The 12,538-nt window shown below is 44.7% G+C and overlaps 1 long non-coding RNA gene across 1 annotated transcript in view; it reads left to right on the plus strand.

Moving 5' to 3' along the window:
* Window positions 1–6,091, plus strand: part of LOC144752934 (uncharacterized) — a 124,810-nt gene extending 118,719 nt beyond the window's left edge. The window contains exon 3 of the long non-coding RNA XR_013594147.1: window positions 6,050–6,091. This is a non-coding gene — a long non-coding RNA (uncharacterized LOC144752934). The remainder of the gene's footprint in view (window positions 1–6,049) is intronic.
* Window positions 6,092–12,538: the final 6,447 nt, after the last annotated feature.

Here is a 12,538-nt window from a genome sequence, read left to right on the forward strand (position 1 = left end):
GTAAAGGCCATAGCAACGGCGTTATTCCGCTTAACAACCGAACGCCGATAGGCCACAATTCGACCAATGAGCACACAAAGAATAAAGTTCCAATTAGATGGCCGGCTTAAAAACGATGTAGTATGCTCCAGTGAAACACCAAGCGCCGCAAGAAACCGAAGCTGTAGACAGAGCAGGCGACGCTGTGACGAGGAGCAGGGAGGCAGACACAAAGCAAAAAGGTGAGCCCCCACAGTTAGGTATCGCTTATTAAAGATAAAATGAGTGGCCCGCATACACAGGGCGGCGACTAATTAAAAGTTAATTAAAAGTTAGTTAAAAGCCAGTACTCTCGCTAACAGTCAGCAAACTGACACGAGGGAAGGGAGGCTGGAAGTAAAGGAAAACATTAATAATGAATTGAAGCTGAAACTAAATAAGTGAGTTAGACTTGGTAAAATCATAGACGCCACATATATATCGGACTAATAGCACATAACAATTAACTTATAGAGTCCAGTGGTGACAAAGAAGCAAGAAGGAAAACAAAAACCCAAAGCTTCCTGAAGTCGATTGCAATTGAGAAGACAATCACGACAATGATCTCAACCACTCGAAATTAGGTGAGTGTGCAGGTGCATAAGTAAGACAACCAGAGAAGTATAGACACTCCTTAGAGATCCCCTAAAGATCGTTTTCTGTGTATTTAATAGGACTCCCCACTTCCTGAAATCAAACGGTGGCTTCCTCGCACAGTGTGGAAGACTAGACATCTTACCAGAGAAGGTATATAAATAAATATGTATGTAATGCAGAACCAAGGCAGTATGATTTAAAAGAGTACATCAATCCTCTCCTCTTACCACAGGGAAAAACTGAAAACGGTAACATTTAAAAGTACCGCCAACAGCTCGTACAAGACTGTGGCATAAAACACCACCGAGAACCGAGGTGGACTCATATATAAAGAGTAATGACAAAGGTAAGGTGACTGAAGTGGGCCCCTTTTTGGTAATTGAAAAACCCCCATACTGGGCATATTTACCCAACAAGTAAAGACACCAATATAGAATTGAAGCATGTGCCAGACAACCATTTGGGTATCCTGAGGTACATGGATGTCTGTATATCTCTGAGTAAATTTAGGAGTGGTTGAAAATGTTCAATGACTTTTGAGGAGTACTCAATAAATGATAAATGGATAATGCAAGCGAACTCTAATACTGTATGGATAACGAGAGCAAGACAAAACAGACCTGTCATAGAGAATCTGTTGTTTTGTTTCTTTGTTTGAAAAAAGAAAAATTCCAGATAAACTGTCATCTAGAATTAAAACCTCACTGAAATGTGATATAACAAAGCTTGTTGGTGTGACTTAGAATCAGGGACAATTGTGTTATGTTTTTAATGATACTGTACCAGTCAACAGATGGTAACCCCATTGTGTTTTTAATAAAAATCTTTCTAGAATCAGTCCTGAAGAAGGTGTGAAATAAGGAAAACCGAAACGCTGCGTCGACTTGAATAGTGATTCTTGTGTTTGATTTGAAAACTGTGATTTTGTTTTTAACTTTTTCAATTGTGCATTAAATGTGATTTTAAAATTATGAACCATGTATAATATTATGTTGACCAAATACAGATGTATTTTTAACTGTTTGACATGTCCCTTTTTGTACTAAATAAGAATAAATACAGATACTATACATCACAAACTAGTTGTTTTAATTTTAATTTTAATTTTAATTTGAATACTTGTCACCCAAAAATACTACTGATAGCTTGCTTATGTACAATATATAGACCAATGTGACTTCAATTGTGCAAGGTCATTGAATCTAGACCAGGAGTACTCGGAGATATACAGAACACTCAAATTGAGGGGCAGGCCTTTTTAGGCTTGCCAATAGAAGGGACACCCCATATCTTTCTGTGTGCCATTGTGCCCATCACCCCGACGCCCCAGTCCCTGGTTGTTAGTAACCCTGTTGCTGTTGGCTCAGGTCCTGTTGTGCAGTGTCCAGTCCCCCAACTCCGCCACCATGTCCCCAATGATGGTCCCAGACTGGTCCTCCATGGGGCTTGTGAGGTTCTGGTTGTCCTCTGTGCTTGCTCCAGCTACCTCCATGGTGCTTTGCTGTTGTATGTGTTTTGTTTGTGTTTTTTGCTGATTTTTTGTGATTTTTTCCCGCCTGACTTGTGGGACTTGCAGGCGTGGCATTGTTTATCACTGTATTTTTATCACTGTTGGGCCCATCGCAGCTTTTTTCAGGTTCACGTATAGATTTTTATCGCCATCCGGGTGATTCTATTGCAGACATTTGACGCGTTATCGGGAATCTATCACCTGTTACCACCGTGTCGTCGATAGGAAATTAATAGAGTTATTTTCCAGCGATAGACGGTGATATGAAAGATTTCGTTAACCCATTTTGGCGATGATTATTGCACGTTCTTGAGAATATCCCCACTTGTGAGTACACTGACAGGCTCCGCGCGATGAATCCAGCATGAACAATAATGGGAACTCCAATTCCCAGCAGCATAGGGGAGAGTGACATCAGACGCACCATAGTGTGTGACTTCCAGAAACCCAGATATAGATGGGAACTCGGCAGAAGAAGCTGCTGATTATTAATTTTACTTGGTGGTTGGTGGCTGATCCTGGTCGGGTAAGGGTGCTATATGCACCACTTTCCTTTGTACTTTACAATCCTTATGACAGCAGATGGACTTTGCTGTGCTAGCGAAGCACTTTGACTCAACATGTATTCTCTCCCTTCATTGGTGAGCCCTCGCTCGGTAGTGGCTCTTACGAGGGAGTATAGCTTTTTTTTCTAACTTGCCTTACATTCGTTCTTTAATTGGGCATACTTATACTTCCATGTTCATTCCCTATTCTTCCCTGTTGGCGAGTCTAGTGTTGTGACTCATGCAGGGAAGAGAATGTCTTGGCACTATTATCACCAGGTTACGGTGGTAACGGAGAGTGAAGTCAACTCTCTGAATTTTTGGCACCAATATATATTAAGTGTGAAGACTTCATATCTTGATTTGTGTGGATTTGCTAGAGAAACGGAGCCGCACCAGCGTTTCTTGGTTCACCTTGATGTATTTTTATAATAACAAATTAATGGAATTTTCCCTCGCATTCTTTATGCTGAAGCTTTGCTGCATGCTCAAGATTCTATGAAAGATTTTGCAACAATATTAATTAGCTATTGGCAACGCCTTGTGTTTCCATCAAAAGGGGTGGTTAGTAGTAGGTGGTTCGTCCGAATACTTGTTCAAGTTCAATAATTTATATAGCGCACTACTCACCCAGAGGGTCTCAAGGCGCTTGGGGAGGGGGTTCGTTATTAAATGAATAGCCAGGTTTTAAGTTCTTTTCTGAAGGAGATGTGGTTCTGTGGAAGGCGGAGGTGGGTGGGGAGTGAGTTCTAGGTCTTGGCCGCCAAGTAGGAGAAGGATCGACCTCCCATGGTGGATCTTTGGATACGTGGGACAGCGGCGAGGCCTTGATTGGATGATCTTAGTTGGCGAGTGGGTGTGTAGAAGGATAGTCGAGTGTTGAGGCATTCTGGCCCTAGTTTGTAGAGGGCCTTGTGTGCGTGGGTGAGAAGACGGAATGTTATTCTCTTGTTGACGGGAAGTCAGTGGAGGTCTTTCAGGTGGCCGGTGATGTGATCTTGGCGAGGGATGTCCAAAATGAGTCTTGCTGATGCGTTTTGGATGCGTTGGAGTTTTTTCTGTAATTTGGCTGTAATTCCGGCGTAGAGGGTGTTTCCGTAGTCTAGTCGACTCGTGACCAGTGCGTGGGTGACAGTCTTTCTTGTCTCGGCGGGGATCCAGCGGAAGATTTTTTTGAGCATACGAAGTACGTTGAAGCAGGAGGACGAGACGGCGTTGACTTGATTGGTCATCGAGAGTGAAGAGTCTAGGATGAAGCCAAGGTTACGTGCATGGTCCGTGGGTATGGGCGCTTGCCCCAGATCTGAAGGCCACCATGAGTCGTCCCAGGCAGAGGGGGATGATCCTAGGATGAGCACTTCTGTTTTGTCTGAGTTAAGTTTAAGGCGGCTGTCTTTCATCCATACGGCTACTTCTTTCATGCCTTCGTGAAGATTGGTTTTGGAGGTGTTGGGGTCTTTGGTGAGAGAAAGGATCAGTTGGGTGTCGTCAGCATAGGAGATGATGTTTAGGTTGTGTTGACGCGCGATGGAGGCGAGTGGGCTCATGTTCACGTTGAATAGGGTGGGACTGAGTGATGATCCTTGTGGTACACCGCAGATGACTTCGGTGGCTTCTGATTTGAAGGGGGGAAGTCGGACTCTCTGCGTTTTCCCGGCAAGGAACGAGATGATCCAGTCCAAGGCTTTTCCTTTTATGCCGACGTTGCTGAGGCGTTGTATGAGTGTGCTGTGACAAACAGTGTCGAAGGCGGCGGAGAGGTCGAGTAGAATGAGGGCCACTGTTTCTCCGTTGTCCAGTAGTGTTCGGATGTCGTCTGTTGCTGCGATGAGGGCGGTTTCAGTGCTGTGTTTGGCTTGAAAGCCGGACTGTGAGGGATCGAGGGAGTTGTTGGATTCGAGGAAGGCGGCGAGTTGGCTGTTGACGGCTTTCTCAATGACTTTGGCCGGGAAAGGGAGGAGGGATATGGGGCGGTAGTTTTTAAGTTCGGAGGGGTCTGCTGTGGGTTTCTTCAATACTTCATTTGACTCCGTTCGGCTAATACAGAGGACTTGACATTGAGGAGTTGAAATTACCTGCTCACTTCCCCTGTTTTGAGATTGCAGGTTTTCTCCTCTACAGGTGGCCAGAGGAGTGTGTAATTGCTTCTATAGTTATATAGTATAGTTGTCTCACTTTTCTAGAAGAGTATCACTATCTTTTTGTATTCACAGGTCTCCCTCCCTGCAGTCCCCATCCTTTCCTTCCCCCAATTGACCATCCTAAAGTCTGTGCATATATTATTTCACACTTGGTGTTGCCAAGAGGTGTACCCCTTTGAGCATCGGTTCGACCCTGAGAATACACTTGGAATGGGACAACGGTAAGAAGCTGACTCTTTTTAAAGTACATCAAAAAGAGATATACTGTGAAAAGAGTCCAGTTATTCCCTTACAAGTGGACAGGGGCTTCCTCTATGCAATCCAAAAGTGCTCTTCTAGGGGGTACTGTGGTCGAGCAGCCTGAGGCTTATCAGAGAGGAATATTAGACATCTGCAAAATACATTGCAAATCAATAAATGAGGCACCCGACTCAATAAGGAGATCCACATTAATTTATTTAAAAAACAGGTATCTGTATATATATTTAAGCACCAGAATCAATATAAACAGATAAGTCATTTTTCAAAAGAAATTATTTTTCGTTTTAAAAATCAACAGGGCAATTTTCTGAATTGCCAATGTAACCTAAGGAAGGCCGATCAAGTATGGCATTCAAGTGCTTTACAACCACTTACAGGACCAATCTCCTGGACATAAGATGGATATAGGGCAGGGTTCAAGGCAGCACCAGGAAGTCACATCGGGTGGCACTGGGGTGGTCAGGTGTAGAGGTACAATGCAGCATCAGCTGACCAGTGTTAGCCAATGGGAATCAGTACGGCCACAAAGTGGTTGCAGGTGGGGACTGAGTGTCAAGTACCTGATCCAGAACAGATTTTCCGCAGGAACAGATGATATTTCCCCAGTCCCCTACTCCGCTACTGCAAAATCCTTCACAAATTGCAAAGAGGGGAACTTGGAGCTTGGAACTGGAAATTTCCTGAAAATAGAGAAGGTTATGCAATACAAACAAATAAGAACTGTGCACCTAGACCCAAACCTTATTTATTATACCTGTCCCTCATCCGTGGCTTGCGACTCTCTTGATTATTGGCAAAATAGTATTCATTCTAATAGTAGTTTCCTCTCAGTGGAACTCTGTGGGAAGAATTATTCACTGATTACTACCCTTGTGTCTAAACTTGCTCATGTATATCCTTAATTCTACTCAGTTACCTGTATTTGCCTTTATTCTTATGTCTAAGGAATATAACTTCTGCTCCTCTTTTCTTTGCAGGGAAAGTCTATGTGAATATCTGAAGAACGATGGTAAGTGCACCTGTATATATAAATATAAATAAATACATATATATATATATTCACTGAAAAACCATAGGTTATAGACCATATATAGTTAGGAATTAGCATTTAAAAAACCTTTGAAATTCCATATATAGTTAGTTGTACTAACTATATATCGCGCACCCGCAATCCACTGCTGATCATGTCACATATTACATCATTCATGACATGGTCAGTGACATCACTGATGACATCACTGATGACATCTCAAATGACACCACTGATGACATCACTGATGACATCTCAAATGACATCACTGATCACATCACTGATGACATCTCAAATGACATCACTGATCACATCACTGATGACATCATTCATGTGATAATACGATGAACCTCTTCAGACTCTAATATAACCTTAGATACACTCAGTGTAAACAGACACTCACAGACTGTCACTCATCCATGGAGTTACTCACACACTTAGTCAGTCATGCAAAGAATCAATCACACCTCCATTTCCTCAACTATACAGTTATACACACCTTACTTATTCAAACATATACTAATACATATTTACTCTCTTTTACAATGCCTGATACAAGTACACAATGATCCATACAGCCACTCACACATTCACTGGCTCTTATGCACAGTTATTTATATATGTCAAATGTCACATGTACTGTGTTTTACATATGTACTTACTTTGACATGTAGCACTGAGATATCCATTCACTCACCAATGCACTCAGTCAACCGCCCATACAGGTTTTTCCACATGCACTTTTGAACCCATACATCTAGTGAATCAACTGCTCACACATCTATGCACAGAGTCATACACCTCCCAGCCACCCACACACACACACTCAGTCTCCCATACAAATACTTGGGCAACCAATCAATAACCCATATACTTACTCATATAGCTACTGATCAACACATGCAGCAGTTTACAGAACAACAGACATAATGATGCACAAATTAAGACAGTTTAGTCACTAACTCATGCACTCAGAGACACACATTTATTCACTCACTCATACAGTCAATCATGCACCTAATAAATCCTTCATCCAGACACTTATACATCCACTCATTCTTCAATATGTAAGACATATTTTTTAACTTTACAGAAACATACAGTCACTGGATGTTGTCATCAGTGATGTCATCAGTGATGTCATTTGAGATGTCATCAGTGATGTCATTTGAGATGTCATCAGTGATGTCATCAGTGATGTCACTCACCATGTCATGAATGATGTAATATGTGACATGATCAGCAGTGGATTGCGGGTGCGCGATATATAGTTAGTACAACTAACTATATATGGAATTTCAATGGTTTTGTGTGAGTAAAAAAAGGTTTTTAAAATGCTAATTCCTAACTATATATGGTCTATAACCTATGGTTTTTTCAGTGAATTTCATTGGTTTTTTAAAAGCTAATATCTGTAGCTGTAAAATGTATTCTTCTTTAAATCCAAAAATATATTTTATATGTTTATTAATATTTTTTTTTTAAATATTTTTTTTTGTTCGCTCCCGGTTCGCGAACCGGGAAGCTTCCCGTTAGCTCAATTTGATGCCGCGACCCGGTCCGCTAACCGGTAAACGTTCCGTTTGCGCAACTGCCGCGTTAGAAATCAACATCGTGATGCGTCGCGGAAGCGCGACATATCACGTTGTCGCGTAATGCGTCTTATGACGCGCCGCGTTAGCGCACCCGGAAGTGCTCCGGTACGCGAACTAAGACGCGAAGTGCAGCTCCCCGAAAGCGATCCGGGGCGCGTCGCGAAAGCGCGACGTATCGCGTTGCCGCGTAATGCGTCTTATGATGCGCCGCGTTAGCGCACCCGGAAGTGCTCCGGACCGCGAACCGAGGCGCGAAGTGCAGCTTCCCGGAAGCGATCAGGGGCGCGGCGTGCAGCGCGTAACATAAGCGTAACAGGTCATGTGACTTGTTAATAAAACTTTTCATTGGTTCATTTCACTTTTGGTTTCCTAATGATGTAAGGCTAGGTCAGGTGACCTAAAAATAACACTTTTCATTGGTTTAGAACTATTTTTTTTCCCAAATGATGAAAGCCCCCACCTTTTTTCTCACTCTGACTTTCAACTTTGTGAAAGGAAGACCTATTTTGCTCAGTGGAAAATGGCTTCACTGGTAGCTTCAGCTGGTGGACCCCCACCACCACCACCACCTCCTCATAGGAAGAGAGGACCACCTCCACAGTTCCTTGCCAACACAGAGGAGGAAGAGGATCAAGAAGAGGAAGAGGAAGAACAGGCACCACAGTTTTTACAAGAGGAGCCCCGGGTTTCTCATCATAAAATTAGTTTCATTTGGCAGTTTTTTTCATTCCCCGAAGGACAGAAAAAGGTTAATGCTCGGTATGTCACGTGCCTAATATGCAAAGAGGACTTATCTAGAGGCACTGATAAAAAGTATAGTTACGGCAACTATACTATGCACCCTCACATGCAGAGGTGGCATCCTCTAAATTACAGCTGGGCAGAGATGCGTGACCTGCAGGACAACCCACCAACTCCTGTGGCCAGGACATCAACACAGATATCTCTGTCAGGGCCAGAGGCACGGGAAACAGTGCCAAACATACAGCAAAACTTTGTCCACATGAAGATTGTTTGTATATATTGCGGTACCTTACTTTCATGTGCCAATATGAGCATTAACTTAGTAAACAGAGCATTTGAAAATCACAAGTGCTCTAAACGCCCCAAAAAATAATTTTTTTTTTGCTCCTGTTGAGCCCTTTCCAATGCCTGTTTTTTGTTCTTTCCCCCCCAAAAAACCAAAAAAAACATAAAATTGTTAAAAAAATACAAAAAAAACAAAAAATGTTCAGAAAATTAAAAATAATATATAAAACAACAAAAACACAAAAAAAAAGTTCTTTTCAGAACTACCTCCCCTTTATAAAAAAATTGCTAGAATGTTTAGCACTCTGGCAAGCTCTATTTCTTTTGGTTCGCTTCCCGGTTCGCTCGCCGGTACGCGAACCGGGAGCGAACCAAAATTTTCTTTTTTTTAAAAAAGAAGAGTAAGTGTAAGGGAAGTAAACAGAGAGTAATGTTAAAAGAAAGACAGCTATAGGGACTAAACCAGAGATGCTGTTTAATAGATTTATTTACCGAAGAAAAGATAGAAGAGGATATAATTGTGAAAAACAAAATAGATAAGGAAGTGAAAGAATCAAGCATTGAAAATGCAATAGGTCTCGCAATAGAAGAGTTTGACCTTTTGGTTTTGCAAATGGATGAGTGGCGTTGCGTGTATGAGTGGCGTTGCGTGGATGAGTGGCGTTGCGTGGATGAGTGGCGTTACGTGGATGAGTGGTGTTGCGTGGATGATTGACGTTGCATGGATGAGTGGCGTTGTGTGGATGAGTGGCATTGCGTGGATGAGTTGCGTGTGTGAGTGGCGTTGCGTGGGTGAGTGGCGTTGTGTGGGTGAGTGGCGTTGCATGTATGAGTGGCGTTGCGTGTGTGAGTGGCGTTGCGTGTGTGAGTGGCGTTGCGTGTGTGAGTGGCATTGCGTCGATGAGTGGCGTTGCGTTGATGAGTGGCGTTGCGTCGATGAGTGGTGTTGCGTGGATGAGTGGGGTTGCGTGGATGAGTTGCGTGTGTGAGTGGCGTTGCATGTGTGAGTGGCGTTGCGTGTGTGAGTGGCGTTGCGTGTATGAGTGGCGTTGCGTGTGTGAGTGGCGTTGCGTGTGTGAGTGGCGTTGCGTGTGTGAGTGGCGTTGCGTCGATGAGTGGCGTTGCATCGATGAGTGGCGTTGCGTCGATGAGTGGTGTTGCGTGGATGAGTGGGGTTGCATGGATGAGTTGCGTGTGTGAGTGGCGTTGCGTGTGTGAGTGGCGTTGCGTGGGTGAGTGGCGTTGCGTGTGTGAGTGGCGTTGTGTGTGTGAGTGGCGTTGCGTGAGTGAGTGGCATTGCGTTTATGAGTGGCATTGCGTGTGTGAGTGGCGTTGCGTGTGTGAGTGGCGTTGCGTGTGTGAGTGGCGTTGCGTCGATGAGTGGCGTTGCGTCGATGAGTGGCGTTGCGTCGATGAGTGGTGTTGCGTGGATGAGTGGGGTTGCGTGGATGAGTTGCGTGTGTGAGTGGCGTTGCGTGTGTGAGTGGCGTTGTGTGTATGAGTGGCGTTGCGTGTGTGAGTGGCGTTGCGTGTGTGAGTGGCGTTGCGTGTGTGAGTGGCGTTGCGTCGATGAGTGGCGTTGCGTCAATGAGTGGCGTTACGTCGATGAGTGGTGTTGCGTGGATGAGTGGGGTTGCGTGGATGAGTTGCGTGTGTGAGTGGCAATGCGTGTGTGAGTGGCGTTGCGTGGGTGAGTGGCGTTGCATGGGTGAGTGGCGTTGCATGGGTGAGTGGCGTTGCGTGGGTGAGTGGCATTGCGTGGGTGAGTGGCGTTGCGTGTATGAGTGGCGTTGCGTGTGTGAGTGGCGTTGTGTGTGTGAGTGGCGTTGCGTGTGTGAGTGGCGTTGCATCGATGAGTGGCGTTGCGTCGATGAGTGGCGTTGCGTCGATGAGTGGCGTTGCGTAGATGAGTGGGGTTGCGTGGATGAGTTGCGTGTGTGAGTGGCGTTGCGTGTATGAGTGACGTTGCGTGGGTGAGTGGCCTTGCGTGGGTGAGTGGTGTTGCATGTGTGAGTGGCGTTGCGTGTGTGAGTGGCGTTGCGTGTGTGAGTGGCGTTGCGTGTGTGAGTGGCGTTGCGTGTGTGAGTGGCGTTGCGTGTGTGAGTGGCGTTGCATGTGTGAGTGGCGTTGCGTGTGTGAGTGGTGTTGCGTGTGAGAGTGGCGTTGCGTGTGTGAGTGGCGTTGTGTCGATGAGTGGGGTTGCGTGGATGAGTGGGGTTGCGTGGATGAGTTGCGTGTGTGAGTGGCGTTGCGTGTGAAATCAGCAGTAAAAAACGTGTTTATTTGTGAGCAGCTTAAAAAAAGTAAACTTAAAACTTGTCAAACACCATACCTCATAAATTAGGCAAAATAGCTATAACAAGCTGAACTTCTTGCATCCATTATCGTTGCTCGAGTGATGCGCCCAAGATCACACAGAGGCTAGGAGAAAGGGTCGGGTTTGTGGTTAGGATGGACTAAGACTGCTGGAGAAGGGCACAGTGGAGAAGGATGATGTGAACTTCCAAAGCTTTCCCTAGACCTTTCCGAATGTTGTGAAAAGTAAATTTATTCGAAGCTTTAGAAAAGGAGCTGAGCTCGAGAAGCACCTAGAAGCACCCAAAGTTACTGAGGAAGCCAAGGCGCTGAAGAGGGTTGGAGGGAAGGAGAGAGGCCGAGCTCGAGAAGCGCCTAGAAGGACATTAAGTCACTGAGGAAGCCAAGGCGCTGTGAAGGGATGGAGAGAGGCTGAGCTCGAGAAGCGCCTAGAAGACGTAAAGTTACTAAGGAAACCAAGGAACTGTGGAGGGGTGCTGGAGCAAAAGGAGAGAGGTTGAGCTCGAGAAGCGCCTAGAAGGACATTAAGTCACTGAGGAAGCCAAAGCGCTGTGAAGGGAAGGATAGAGGCTGAGCTTGAGAAGCGCTTAGAAGGACGTAAAGTCACTGAGGAAACCAAGGCGCTGCGGAGGAGTGGAAGAAAAGGGGAGAACCTGAACTCGAGAAGCGCCTAGTATTACAGGAATGGAACACAGTGAGAGAGAATGGATGAGAGTAAAAAACAAGAAAGGAAACAAGACGGAGGGCATTGCTGTGGGGAGGGGGGGAGAAGAAATGCACACGGCGGGCAGGGGAGGGGGCGGTGCGGGGAGAGCGGCATGAGGGTGTGAAGCAGCCGTGGCCTTTGAAGTGAAGCTAAGCTTCACTTCAAAGGTGTGGGAGGAGTGCGGCTGAGGGAACAGACGGCGATTTGGTGATGTGCACGCGCATTTTAGGTCAATGCGCTTGCGCATTGACCTAAAAGCCACGGGCACAGCACCAAATCGCCACAGTTAGTTAAACTTTGTTTAAAGCCCTATAGTCTCGCTTCTCTCAATGCGCATGCGCATTGATAGGTCACGAGACCTAAAAAAGGAGAGTAGAAGAATAACAAAGAAGATTTTCTTGGAGAATGTGAGTGAATGTTCAAAATAAGATTAAAACATGTGGAATAACAGAGAGAAAAAACAGTAAAACAGAAAAAAGAAGTAACAGAAAAAGATTAATTGAAACAGAAAAGAAATGTAAATAACATAGGGCCATATCATCAACATAGGCAATAAAAGTTTTGCAGCTTTTATCGGCAGAAATGTGTCGCTAAAGCCGCTTTTGCGGCAGAAAACTGCCGCTAAAACCACTTTAGCAGCAGTTTTCTGCCAATAAAAACAGCAATAATTTTATTGGCTGTGTTCATAATATGCCCCTTAGTGTGCTTCAACTACACAGAGAAAGCATAATGAACAAGTAGTGAAAGAATGATCAGTCAAAGACACTAAGAGTAATAGAGACGGAGTGAG

This window comes from Lissotriton helveticus, chromosome 5_1, assembly GCF_964261635.1.
Source record: "Lissotriton helveticus chromosome 5_1, aLisHel1.1, whole genome shotgun sequence".
NCBI classification, from domain to species: Eukaryota; Metazoa; Chordata; class Amphibia; order Caudata; family Salamandridae; genus Lissotriton; species Lissotriton helveticus.